Source organism: Plutella xylostella, chromosome 22 (assembly GCF_932276165.1).
Source record: "Plutella xylostella chromosome 22, ilPluXylo3.1, whole genome shotgun sequence".
Classification (NCBI taxonomy): domain Eukaryota; kingdom Metazoa; phylum Arthropoda; class Insecta; order Lepidoptera; family Plutellidae; genus Plutella; species Plutella xylostella.
In genome coordinates, this window is record NC_064002.1 from 1,526,318 (window position 1) to 1,538,446 (window position 12,129).

General features: G+C 35.7%; 1 protein-coding gene across 3 annotated transcripts in view; it reads right to left on the reverse strand.

Annotated features, from left to right (window-relative positions):
- The window catches only part of LOC105382098 (cAMP-specific 3',5'-cyclic phosphodiesterase, isoforms N/G), a 162,734-nt gene extending 160,263 nt beyond the window's left edge, over positions 1-2,471 (reverse strand). The window contains exon 1 of one of the 3 annotated variants that reach the window (XM_048629253.1): positions 2,067-2,471. The gene's annotated coding sequence lies outside the window, so the exon portion shown is untranslated. The remainder of the gene's footprint in view (positions 1-2,066) is intronic. The other 2 variants (XM_048629255.1, XM_048629254.1) reach the window with 2 other exon arrangements.
- Positions 2,472-12,129: the final 9,658 nt, after the last annotated feature.

Below are 12,129 nucleotides of genomic sequence, written 5' to 3' on the forward strand. Positions count from 1 at the left end.
TAATGATTGTTACCGCCACGGTCACACGGTCAAAAGATCATTAGATGACCACTCACCCTGTCCTGCCTATTTTTTATGCTTTCAATAACATGTTAAAGCATGAAAGAACGTCAATTTAATTAAGATGAATTGCTGCGATAATCTCAATCAACTTTTTTGATATAAAGGTCAGGCCGAAAATAAACTCCATAATTAATTTGATCATATTCGTTTATCAGAAATAGCTTCATATTTTAGTTTGAGATTTTTTGCGATATAAAAATTATAATAATTCGTTACTATATATTTTATCTACAGATATTTTGAAAATTATAGTCTCGTGGCGAAAATAATCCGAAGCTTTTTAATTTCGTAAGCAATCACAAATCCAATCAATATCTCTTCTACTCATCTCGGAACTCTTTACGTATAAGATTGAAATTATCTCGGCATCTTCTAGATAACTTCAATCGTTGACGAAATTAACTAAAATTTATTTAAAAGACTCTTAAAATTTACTTGGTATTGGGAGAAACTCACAGCATCTTAAACTCTACCTGTAAATCTCCGAAGCGGTAGGCAGGTTTAGGTGCACTAAAATATTTCATAACATGTGATAAATAGACCGTATAATATAATTCAACACTTGGGTTGGACGCCGGTAGCGTAGCTTAGCCGTCGTTTCAAGGGAACTAAAATAAAATTGCTTATAATCTTTCAAAGACGTGTCAGTGTCATATACTCGTAATTGCTACATTTCCTATAACGAAATAGCTGTGTGTACTGTTTTTGGTGTCAAATAAATGTATTCTGTTGTATTCTATAGATATGTTTAGCACAACAGCGCTACAGAATGAAGTTTCTTGAAACTAGAATGATTCTCCTGAATCAGAGGATCAGGTAAAGTACCCTGACATGTGCCTAGGGACCTGCGCGCCGCATACTTCCCGGACCGGAAAGGTCCATTCATTATGTACTTAAGTATATTAGGTGCTTGCCATACTTTTCGTGAACAAGAATTAAATGCAAAGTAAATATCCTCAACATAAAAATACAAATAGGTAAACGGTGGATATCTAAATTACAAGGGGATTTTCAAGTTAGAAAATATATACGAGATGTATAGGTATGTTTGCGTCATTATTACCGTCAGTAGTTTTTCCTTTCTCAAGTAAAACCAAGCATTTGATGTCAATTTGTGATAAATATCATGGTCGTATTCAATTGTTTAAGTTTCAACGTCAATGACATAAGTTACATTGCATGCTTCTTTGTAAGTAAGATTTATAAGAATCAAAATATTTTTGTTCGTAGAGCAAACTGTATTTCCATTCAATGTAACATTACTGTAAAACGATTTTTTTTCGTGGAAACATAAAATATACCATCATTCTTAAAATATATTTGATTAATTCGTAGGTATCACACCCAAAAGTGTTAACCGAATGTTATGTTTAACTGTAGGCTTGTTGATTCAGTTGTTCAGAAACAAATGGAGGCTCGCCAGCTGTGAACACTGCATAAGTGGACCAAATAGGTGATTCATTCCATCACAATTCCTGTAGATATCCGTCTGAAAGTATCTCAATATGGCGTTATCACCTGATCTCCTAGTGCGAAGATTAAGCCTTAGCCGAGGCCGTAGATAAACCTTGAAGCTGTCTAGTCTACGTTGTACACACACTCAGATCAAAGTCTTTCAGATTTGCATAATAATTAATATTCCTTCAATACTTAAGTATCCAATCCGTGCGGCCGTTTCGTCGGCAATTTATTTACTCCGCCGTCAATTCCAAAACGTATCCACCTAGATGAATAGGAGGCAAATGAGCGAAAAAATAAACAGGAATCAGTGCCGCGTCTATGTGGAGCTCATTCATCGCACATGTCCGCCCAAGGTGAGCCATCCATCAACGGCATTTTCTGGTCGTCATTAGTAACTTTCAGGAGCACAATACCGACATAATAATCACATCATTACCGCATTTTAAACAGAAACCAATACATAATTTGAGCTGTGTGTCGATAACAATTACAAACTAGTCACCAAATACGTAAAAATCACAGTAGGTAAGTAACTCTTTTACCTTTAAAGGGTAGCACACTGTACGGGGTGAGTTTTTAAAGTCGCGTTTTCACAAGCGGTAGCGGAGCGGGCGCGGGGCGGGCGACGCGACTGCCCGCGGCTCGGCTCGACACGGCACTGACGCGCGCCGCTGCCCGGGCCACTCCGCTTATCATTCACCGTGGCCCACCACATATGCACATACTATAACCATTTTAAAGCCCCAATTGCCTTCGTTAAAACCGCACTGACATCCTATAATGCGATTCCGTGGTACAGGACTATTTTGCCTTGTTCCGCTGATGCGCGAACCTTTTGCCGCGCGCGGTTTACGCGAAAACTCAAGTAAATCGCCCTGTATTCATACGTTTTGTTGTTTATTTTCATATCGTAATCAGTCGGATATCTGCTTGACCTATTTAATCGTTGTTGATGTTCCAAGTTCCAAATAATTTACAATGTTTTCTTTGATGAACTTTGAACGCATCAGACGAAAAATTACTTTCAGCCATTTCATGAAATTGCTTGCTTGCTAAATTATGTTTTTAATTTCTATTTTAACAATAAAATTGCATGATAATTATTGTATTAGAGTTTCTGTTATAATATATTTTGGTTTAGCTAATAAGTAAGATAAATATTGTTATCTACTTGAAAAGGACAACATGTTGCATCATTGCATTTTATCAGTTTAATAACAAAAGATCAGCGGGGCGGAGGCTGTTAAAAGAAAATTAAACTTGACTTTTGTTACAAGGAAAACTCAGTTGTAATTAACGTGTAAATGCTTGAGGGAAACAAAGGCAAGCCAACTTGAAGTATCAAATAACTGGAAATAAGAAAATTTGTAAGCAACTTTCATTAACATAGTGAGTTTTACCACAGTATACAATACACTTTAGTACTATTTGTATTGTATTTGATTTACTCTGGTATTACACTGTAAAATATTGAAAACCAAAACATGATTTGTCGAAAATGTCCCTATGTTCTACCCTACATTATCCTACCTTTATGTATTTTATAATTTTATGCAACTTATTAAATTAATAAATATTTAATAAAAAGCACTCACTGTCATCGAAATCTATGATAAGGATTTGATAACTCAATGCTAAATTCAAGCTTATATATATTCATATAACGAAAAAAATACGATGCAGCAATGCACCCTACGCTTTTTCCGGAGGTAACGGTTATCAGGGATGACTTTTATCTTATATTCTTTTACGCATCCTCTTAGAGCATACTCCCGACAACATGTCAGCGTGAATAAATAATCAGTTTTTATTTATACACACCCTTACAGATCGAGCATTCTGGAGTGTAAAAGGAAGCGTACGGGGAGATAATAACATTATATCGGCCGTGTATGGGGGACAATCGGATTATATGTATACCGTGTGACACGAGCCATTCAGTGGCCCTACCATGGGATGACACCGTCATTTGTTATAATAAAGTTATCTTAGGGACACATTGGTGGTGAATCGGATAAGATCTCGTCCTCTCGAGAGTCTGTGCGTACGACGTATGTGGCATGTATAGTCTGGGCTAACGATACCTGAACCCTCCTACTAGTTGTTACTCTGGAGGTCAGGTTTCTCTGGCCCAGACTGCCATTAAATAATTTGCATTTTAATTCCAGTACTTACAATGTTTTGTTTCGTACGGTTATAAGTATGCTGATTCGTGATCAAATTTTTTTCAAACATTGCGATAATTGGAACCAATCATAGGATAATTTTTTTTTAAAACATTGCGAAAATATGAACCAATTTTGATCTCAGTTTCAGTTTAATTTTCATATATTTTTTTTATAAAAGTTTGAGTGATTAGTAATTTACTAGTAAATATAAAAACATGGATAGTTTGGTCTATTGATAAGAGAACTATCGTGTACGACAATGTCGCGTCCTAAAGGAAATTCCATATCTGTTCTACTCAGAATTACTTACCTACCTAAATGTCTGAAGAAACTACCATGGAAAAACCCTAATCGGGTTTTTTGCACATGGAGCCTCAAAGCAATGACATGCGAGATTGTAGGCCGCTACTTGAAATTAATCAACTTTCAGCAGCCTTTGGAAATTTGTATGGTAGGTACTTACTTTACTATTTATTTGATTTATCTATTGGTATAAAATCTTCCAAATTTAAGACTTTGTTTCTTTCAGTAAATAATGTGAATATCATGATTATTTTCTATTTTAAAATCAAAATCATACATTTATCTTCATGGCTTCGTCTGAGAGTGATATAGTCTCAAATAGTCTTATCACTTATCAGGTTATGGACATAATATATCGAATAGGTTAGGGTTATCACTTGGTATGTCTCTTCTCGGCAAAATATAGCAATTTGTAATAAAAATAATACAACAATATAGTGGATAATAAATTATTTTTACCTGTATTTATTAGATATAAATATTTATGAAAGTATTAACAAGGGAAAAACGGAATTTCCCAGCTTTTCCTTTTACGGGGAGTGAATAAACTGTGAATAATTTAACCTACAAGCGGGTGTAGATGGTACTACACCTTTGACCTTATACTCCGAACAGCTATAAAAACATTTCTAGGAATAATGACTATAAACGCTACATTATTTTACAACACGTTTTAAAGCTATCAGCGTGAACCTGTGAAGTATTCTACAAAAGACGTAGGTACTAGAAATATATAAGATCTAACATAATGCATACAGTTTCATTTTCATAACAATCGTCCTCAACTGAATTAATTAGTTTAACAGGGTGTTCAAAAGTCGTAGAACAAAAGTTGTTCAGAACGACCCAGAGTCATCTCCTTTCGGCTTGCTACACCATATTTGCATGCTACATTGAATTACGAAATCAAGGCAGAGATGCACCTCTGCTTATAGGATTATTGGAGATTATTGGCAATAATAATTTACGATATGAGAAGGTGCAAGCTGCTCACATAGGTAATAATATCTAAGAACCAATAACCAATGTACCAGATGTGTTGTGGGATAGAGACCGCTACTTGGCAGGCGTAATGTTATGAACATAAGCTTAGTTAGAACGGTGATTTGGCTTGGAGAAGCTACGGCTTAGACCACTTGCAAATTAAAAAAACGAGCATCCCGTTTTGCGATGTAAAAAATTGAAAGCCTTGTTTTGGGAATTTGCGCTAATATCAAACTAAACTTGGCTTCTAAAGTCGGTGTAGGAACAAAAATTGTTCAAACTGACAGCCAGCTGGCTCTCAGCAAACACATACCACTTTTTGCAACAGCCTGTATAAAATTATGTTATTTAAAATTACATCGCTAATAAATGGGGCTTTTCCCTAACACTATGAATACTGGCATTCATATGAGTTGGAAATAAAAGGAAATTCCAATCTCTCTATATCGGTCCGGGATAATGGAACAATACATACCAGCTCAGTGGGAATATAAAAAAAACTAAGGTCATGTGTCTTTCCTACACATGTGGGCATTTTCACACGGTATATTCTATAAAGTAAATGGTTGAGAGAAATGTATGTAGGGATTCTAGGAAAAGGAGAGTATTGCAGTGGATAGATACTATAGATAGTGAAGAACATAATACTCTTAGTAGGCAGGATTGTCAGCTGAGTGCTGAGATGAAAGGACCGTGCGGCACAAACGGACACTGTAGGCCCCGTGTTCTCCGATTTAGGGGCCTACTATTGCTTCAGGCCAGGACAGAGGCTAACTAGCGCCACGAACAGAAAAAAAACAAAGCTTCTGTTTAACCCTTAATGTGACTTCCACCCTTAAAATGAATAGGAGTTATTCCAGGGTTATGACTACTTAAAATTTTTCATTGGTTTCGTCCTGAACTCAATGGATAAAGTTAAAAACAAAATATTTTGCGGAATTAACTTTAAGAAATTTTCCTTTAAACAGGTAGGAAAAGCTTCTAGACTCTTCATACAAGGTATTAGGAGAAAGGTTCTTAAACTTAAATTAGCATGGCGGACCGATTTTCCTATAAGTTTTGGGATAAACGCTTTTAAACAAAAGATTTATTATTTCTTCACTACCGTGGATTTTATCTCGTTGCATTTTTTTATTATTATTTATTACACAATGAAAGTACAATTTTGGAGGATCATAAGATCGCAGTAAGTTGTCTGCACACTTTACTAGGCAGGCCCGTGCTGTTTTTTTTTATTATTAATGAAATTAAACGCATTGTTTGCTTGACAGCTCCGAATCTTAGATCATCTAGCGAGAGTAGCCCCCCTCCGCGTGCCCCTGACCCCGTAGCTGGTTAACTATATTAACAATATGTCTTGAAGGAGTATTACAATGTTATGGAGCGGCTTCGATATCTATAATTTTCATGAAAAGCTTGTGTAATCCTAAGCTTTATTTAACTAAGTTTTTTTTTGGTTGGCACTTCAACGTTTGAACGCTATCTAGGTAACTATAATCAAAATAAAAAGCGTTAGTGTAGAATGCATTTTTAATAGGTAGATTCTTAAATTTTCTCCCTTAAAGTATTGACACTGTTTTATGAGGGTTTACTCATTTTTTGCAACATATTATATACCTACAAGAAAGCTTTCACCACGTTGTCCAAACTACCTTACAATTTTCCGTTCCTTAACTTACATCGTGGATAACTAAATCTTGTTAAGTAACAGTAAATAATCTGGCAACAAAACCATCAGTTCTAATCAACACTACAACATGAATAACAGATGTACCTACAGACGTGAGCAAAAGCAGATAGTGCTGGCTTAAATCTGCCTGACTGATTGCTTAGTCTACCTATGTATAATGTATAGTCTAGTCTAGACTATAAATGTAAGACCTAAGTGTACAAGTTAATGTTGGATACTAAAAACATTATAGTTAGCATAATTCAATGATCAGTGGCTAATTTATCGTGAAATATACGCAATACAGATACCTAGCACGGGATGCTCAAACACGAAGTGGCAAAAAGGTGTCCATGCTAGGTATGCAGAGGTCACCGTTACCGTTACTTCAATGTCTTCATTATCCTAACTAATATTATAAATGCGAAAGTAACTGTGTCTGTCTGTTTGTTACGCTTTCACGCCAAAACTACTGAACGGATTAGAGTAACCGGTATACAGATGGTCTAGACTCTAGGAAAGAACAAGGTTTTTATCCCGGAATTCCCATGGCAAAACTTTTTAAGGCGAAGCGAAGCTCGCGGGAACAGCTAGTTAAATGATAAATTAACTTACAAATATCCACGTATGATAAAAAATCCTTTAAATATAAATTGTAAGCTGTGTACTACGAATATCTAAGTGGTTGTACGATAGTATTTACCTACCTATTTTCTTTTTGTAGAACAAATATAAAGAAAGCATTATTAACAATGTATCTGCACAAAGCATCTGTTCGCTTTCTGTTTTAGAAAGTTTAATCAGTGAATAGAATTGAAATTAAATAAACTTTATTCTTTATTTTGTAATAGCTGAGTCTAAATAGCAGTTGAGGTAAAATAAAAGTTACACAACATGTAGTTTATTTTATAATAGAAGAGAAGAAAATATGGTATAAGCTTTTTCAATTAGGTGGAACGTCGGATCCTGAATATAAGTTTTTTTTCCGCTTTGTGCTTTTGAAATTCTTTGCAATAAAATTATACCGTTCTAAATAATATTCAATATTGGTCCGTCGGTAAATTAAACTACTTTAGGGTCACTTTTACCAAACGCTAAACGTATTTAAAGTTGTATTTAAATAAAATTTTAAATACATTTTGTAACAACCGACAGTCGTTTGACAGGCGACTAAATATATTTAGCGTTTGGTGAAATTTCACCTGAATGTATGAAATATAGATTGTGAAATGTATTCTCTAGGTATGGAAAATAAAAGTTACATTGGATGGTATCCGAAAATTAACACACAAAGCGATAAATTCACAGTGAAAACTGTGTGTACCAACAGATTTTTTGTAAAATGAAAAAGCGTGTCAACAACTTTTTGCCACTTTTCAGCTTCGGAGATTCAGATTAGTCCATGCATAGGGAATTCGAGTTTTTCATCTAAATTTCAGGATTGGAAAACAGCTTTGAACCGACATTTGATTTGTAAAGTTTTTTTGTTAAGTTTTTAACTTTTTACGGTTCTGTACGTAAAATTGGAAAACGGGACCTTTATAGTTTTATTTGTCTGTCAATTGGTCTGTCTGTCACCACGAACTTTCGCTCTACTACTTTATTCTATTTGAAATACTCATTAGATATTACGGAACCCATCCTGCAAGAATCCGACTCGCACTTAGCCGGTTTTAAAGTGTTAGAGACAAAGTAGTAATAGCCCCGAATAAATAATAAAAACATACATTTATGGGTCGTAAAATCCATATGACCCGCAGATTGGTAACATTGAAAAAACAATAGGTAGTAAGTACTGAAATTTTTGCCCAGCTCAAACCTGTTTGGGACTCGAATGTGCTCACAAGGCGGATAAAAATCTCCCTCTTCGACTCCATCGTGAAGTCCGTATTGCTCTTTGGTTGCGAAACGTGGAGAGTGACGAAAGGGCTGACGAACAAACTGCAAGCGCTCCCGGGGACGCCCTGTCTAAACATGGCGCCGAAGCGTCGAAAACGAGCTGCGAGCCACTGGACTAAGCTGGAGTGAGGCCAAAAGTACAGCCGAAGATAGGCGGAAGTGGCGGATGTTAGTGGAGACCCTCTGCACCTCTGGGGTGCCATAGGACTGCAACAAGTACTGAAATACAGAATTATGAGTAGGTACTAGGTCTTCTTGCTATGTAGTTTTCTTGTGTCGAGAATGGGAAAGAACGAAAGAAGCTCATCCATTATATTTATGTCGATTTGCAAACACAACATAAAGCAATCATAAAATATATCTGCACAGCAATAAATTAGCTAGTAATTAATATAAAAGCAGTACAATTATTTCACTAGGACTTTCTTAAAGAATGTGAGTGAAAAGGTCAGAAGTAAATATACGTTTGTTTTTTTCTTGTTTACCCAATAGCTCTGCACAATTGCTCATGATTAAGCAGATTACGTGTTAACTGTCGTCGTTAGTATCAACATACAGTGATAAATAAACTTTACTAAACAAAACGAATGGATACGTATGTTTAGTTTTCATGTTTGTTACGGAAAAAGTAATCCCGCGTTTCATAAAACTTTGAAAAGTTTCGGTGCAGCAGCACTGTAACTCTAGCACAGGTTTGATAGTTTGTCGAAAACTATAAAAGTTTACCTTTTCACGCATACAAAGTGGTGGCGCCTCTAGCGGAAACTATCATAAAATTTTGACAGATAATGTATGCAAATGACAGAAGAAATATTTTTTCATCGTTTTTATAAATTGGAAAACCCGTATTAGGCACACTGTATTTTATTTTATACATTTGACATATTTTAAATTCTTAACCAAATGAGAAGGGTGCAATATGTTTGGGATGGGTGGTTCATTTCAGGGTTTTTTAAAAATATAATTTAGATACCCGATACTCCGTACCTACTCGTATACACCATGTTGCCTATATATTTATGTCAACATATACAATACAAAGCTACACTAACTTCAACTTTAATTTAGTCAGTTTAATCTGCGCAGCTTAGTCTTGGCAGGGTTGATAAATCCGTATTCTAAAGAAATGAAAGAATGCAAGCAATATAAAGGATTTATCCCTTACTCGTATTGAATGTACCTATAGCTTTGTTTATAAATGAACTATGTACCTACATGAAACATAACTTGGACAAGGATAAATTAAATATATCTACATCGTTTTTAACATCGTTCTAAGCCTTGCACTGTGTGTGACAGTGTCTGACTAACCCTGTCAGTACACTGACATACCCTTGCCGCCAATACAATAATATAATAAACAAACAAAACATTAAAAAATCTAAAATACCTATACCACAAACAAATAGACAGTGGAAGTTTTGAAAAGAGGAAAATATTTTTTCTTTCCGAAATAGAAAAGCACATCTCTGTCTGGTTAACAATAGGTAAATAGTATAAAAAAGACACACAATGAATAACCGAACGAAAGTAAATAAAGGAGGTTTGATCAAAGGATCTCTCGTTATTGTATACTCAATTGTTGACGTAAAGCCTTGTTTGCACTAGGCTAGTATTTTAGTCGAGCTGTGTTTAATTTAGTCATTTGTCTCATCAGCTAAACAAGTCTGCACGTCGACTTCATTACCTAGTTCAAACGAATGCCACACTTTTCACTTTCAACTATATGGGCGCTGGGATGCAAACTATTTTAGTTAAGTAGCAAGTAATTTAGATATACTAAATTACTCGCCTAAAATACTAGCCTAGTGCGAACAAGGCTTAACTGCTTTACCGTGTTGTAACGAATGGATGTATTTCATTTAAGACCACTAATTAAAGGGTTATACTGAAATTCGTCGGTTACCAACTATAGAAGAATACAGATCCTTTCCTTTTGTGCAGTGCGGTCATTCCTATGTGTTAATCTTGCCAGATTTCAGCTTGTCAGCTTCTTACAGTACACCACATATCATAAAAAGAGTTACAAAAATTCTTAAAAAAATAACAAAACACACACACACACACTCACGCCTTGTACTAATGTACTCCCTTGCGGGGTAGGCAGAGGTGCATTGCTGCACCCACTTTTCGCCAGAGTGTTATGTTAGTCCCAATGTAATAGGGGGCGGGCCTATTGCCATTTTACGGGCACATCCAAGACCCGAGAACAAAATATATCTGTGTTTAAACAAATATCTGCCCCAGCCGGGAATCGAACCCGGGGCCTTCGGCTCAGTAGTCAGGGTCACTAACCACTACGCCATTCGGTCGTCGTAATATTAAGTAGTAAAATAGGATTAGTAAGATGGCAAATATCATAATTATAAAAACCTATATAATTGTGTACAACTGGGAGCTCAATTCTGGAAGTTCGGTTATAAATATTTGTAAGTACCCGAGATATAATTATTAGGTATCTCCATTTAAAATTTTCTCTAACTGGTCCGTTTCAAATCAAAAATTTAAATTATGAGGTTTGACATATCTTGTAAGATGATCTCCGTAACTCGAGAATCGATACCCAGGGCTGTTGGGATTTGATTGGCATGTGCCAGTGAAGGGTGAATCTCCAACACGCCTGCTAATGGGACTGGATGCACTCTCCAGTCATCTCTGTAGCTGTAACTACTGAAATGTACCAATAGCCAATCATTTGAAATTGACTGGATGATCTATCAACGCATAGCGTAAACCACTAGAAGAGTCGAACTGTTAGCTATGATGTGGGTTTAAAGGCAATCAATAATTAAGGATGAATGAATTGAACACTCTAAAACAGTAAATTCAACGTATTTGTGCCTTGAGAAATATTGCCCGGTAGATGTTTTTAGCCATTGTTTTATGTTTCATAAAGTTATTTTGGATAGGTAGTTAAGTCCCACGGGTTTGAAGCACAAGCGGGAAAAACTAGTCACTTTTATATATTTTTTTTCTATTTCAGACACAAAGCCGTTTAAAATCAGTAGTTGTTAAGCTGAATCACGAAAGAGTATGCTTTTTAGGGTTCCGTAGCCAAAATGGCAAAAACGGAACCCTTATAGTTTCGTCATGTCCGTCTGTCCGTCTGTCCGTCTGTCCGTCTGTCACAGCCGATTTACTCGGAAACTATAAGTACTACAGTGATGAAATTTGATGGGAATATGTGTTGTATGAACCGCTACAAAAATATGACACTAAATAGTAAAAAAAAGAATTGGGGGTGGGGCCCCCCATACATGTAACTGAGGGATGAAATTTTTTTTTTCGATGTACATACCCGTGTGGGGTATCAATGGAAAGGTCTTTTAAAATGATATAAAGTTTTCTTAAAAAACATTTTTCTTAAAGTCGTAAAAAGTATGTCCCCCCCCCTCTATTTTTATAACTACGGGGTATAAAATTCAAAAAAAAATAGAGGTGATGCATGCTAATTAACTCTTTCAACGATTTTTGGTTTGATCAAAGTATCTCTTATAGTTTTTAGATAGGTTGATTTAACTGTAATTTTGCTGCTACGGAACCCTTTGTGCGCGAGCCCGACTCGCACTTGGCCGGTTTTAT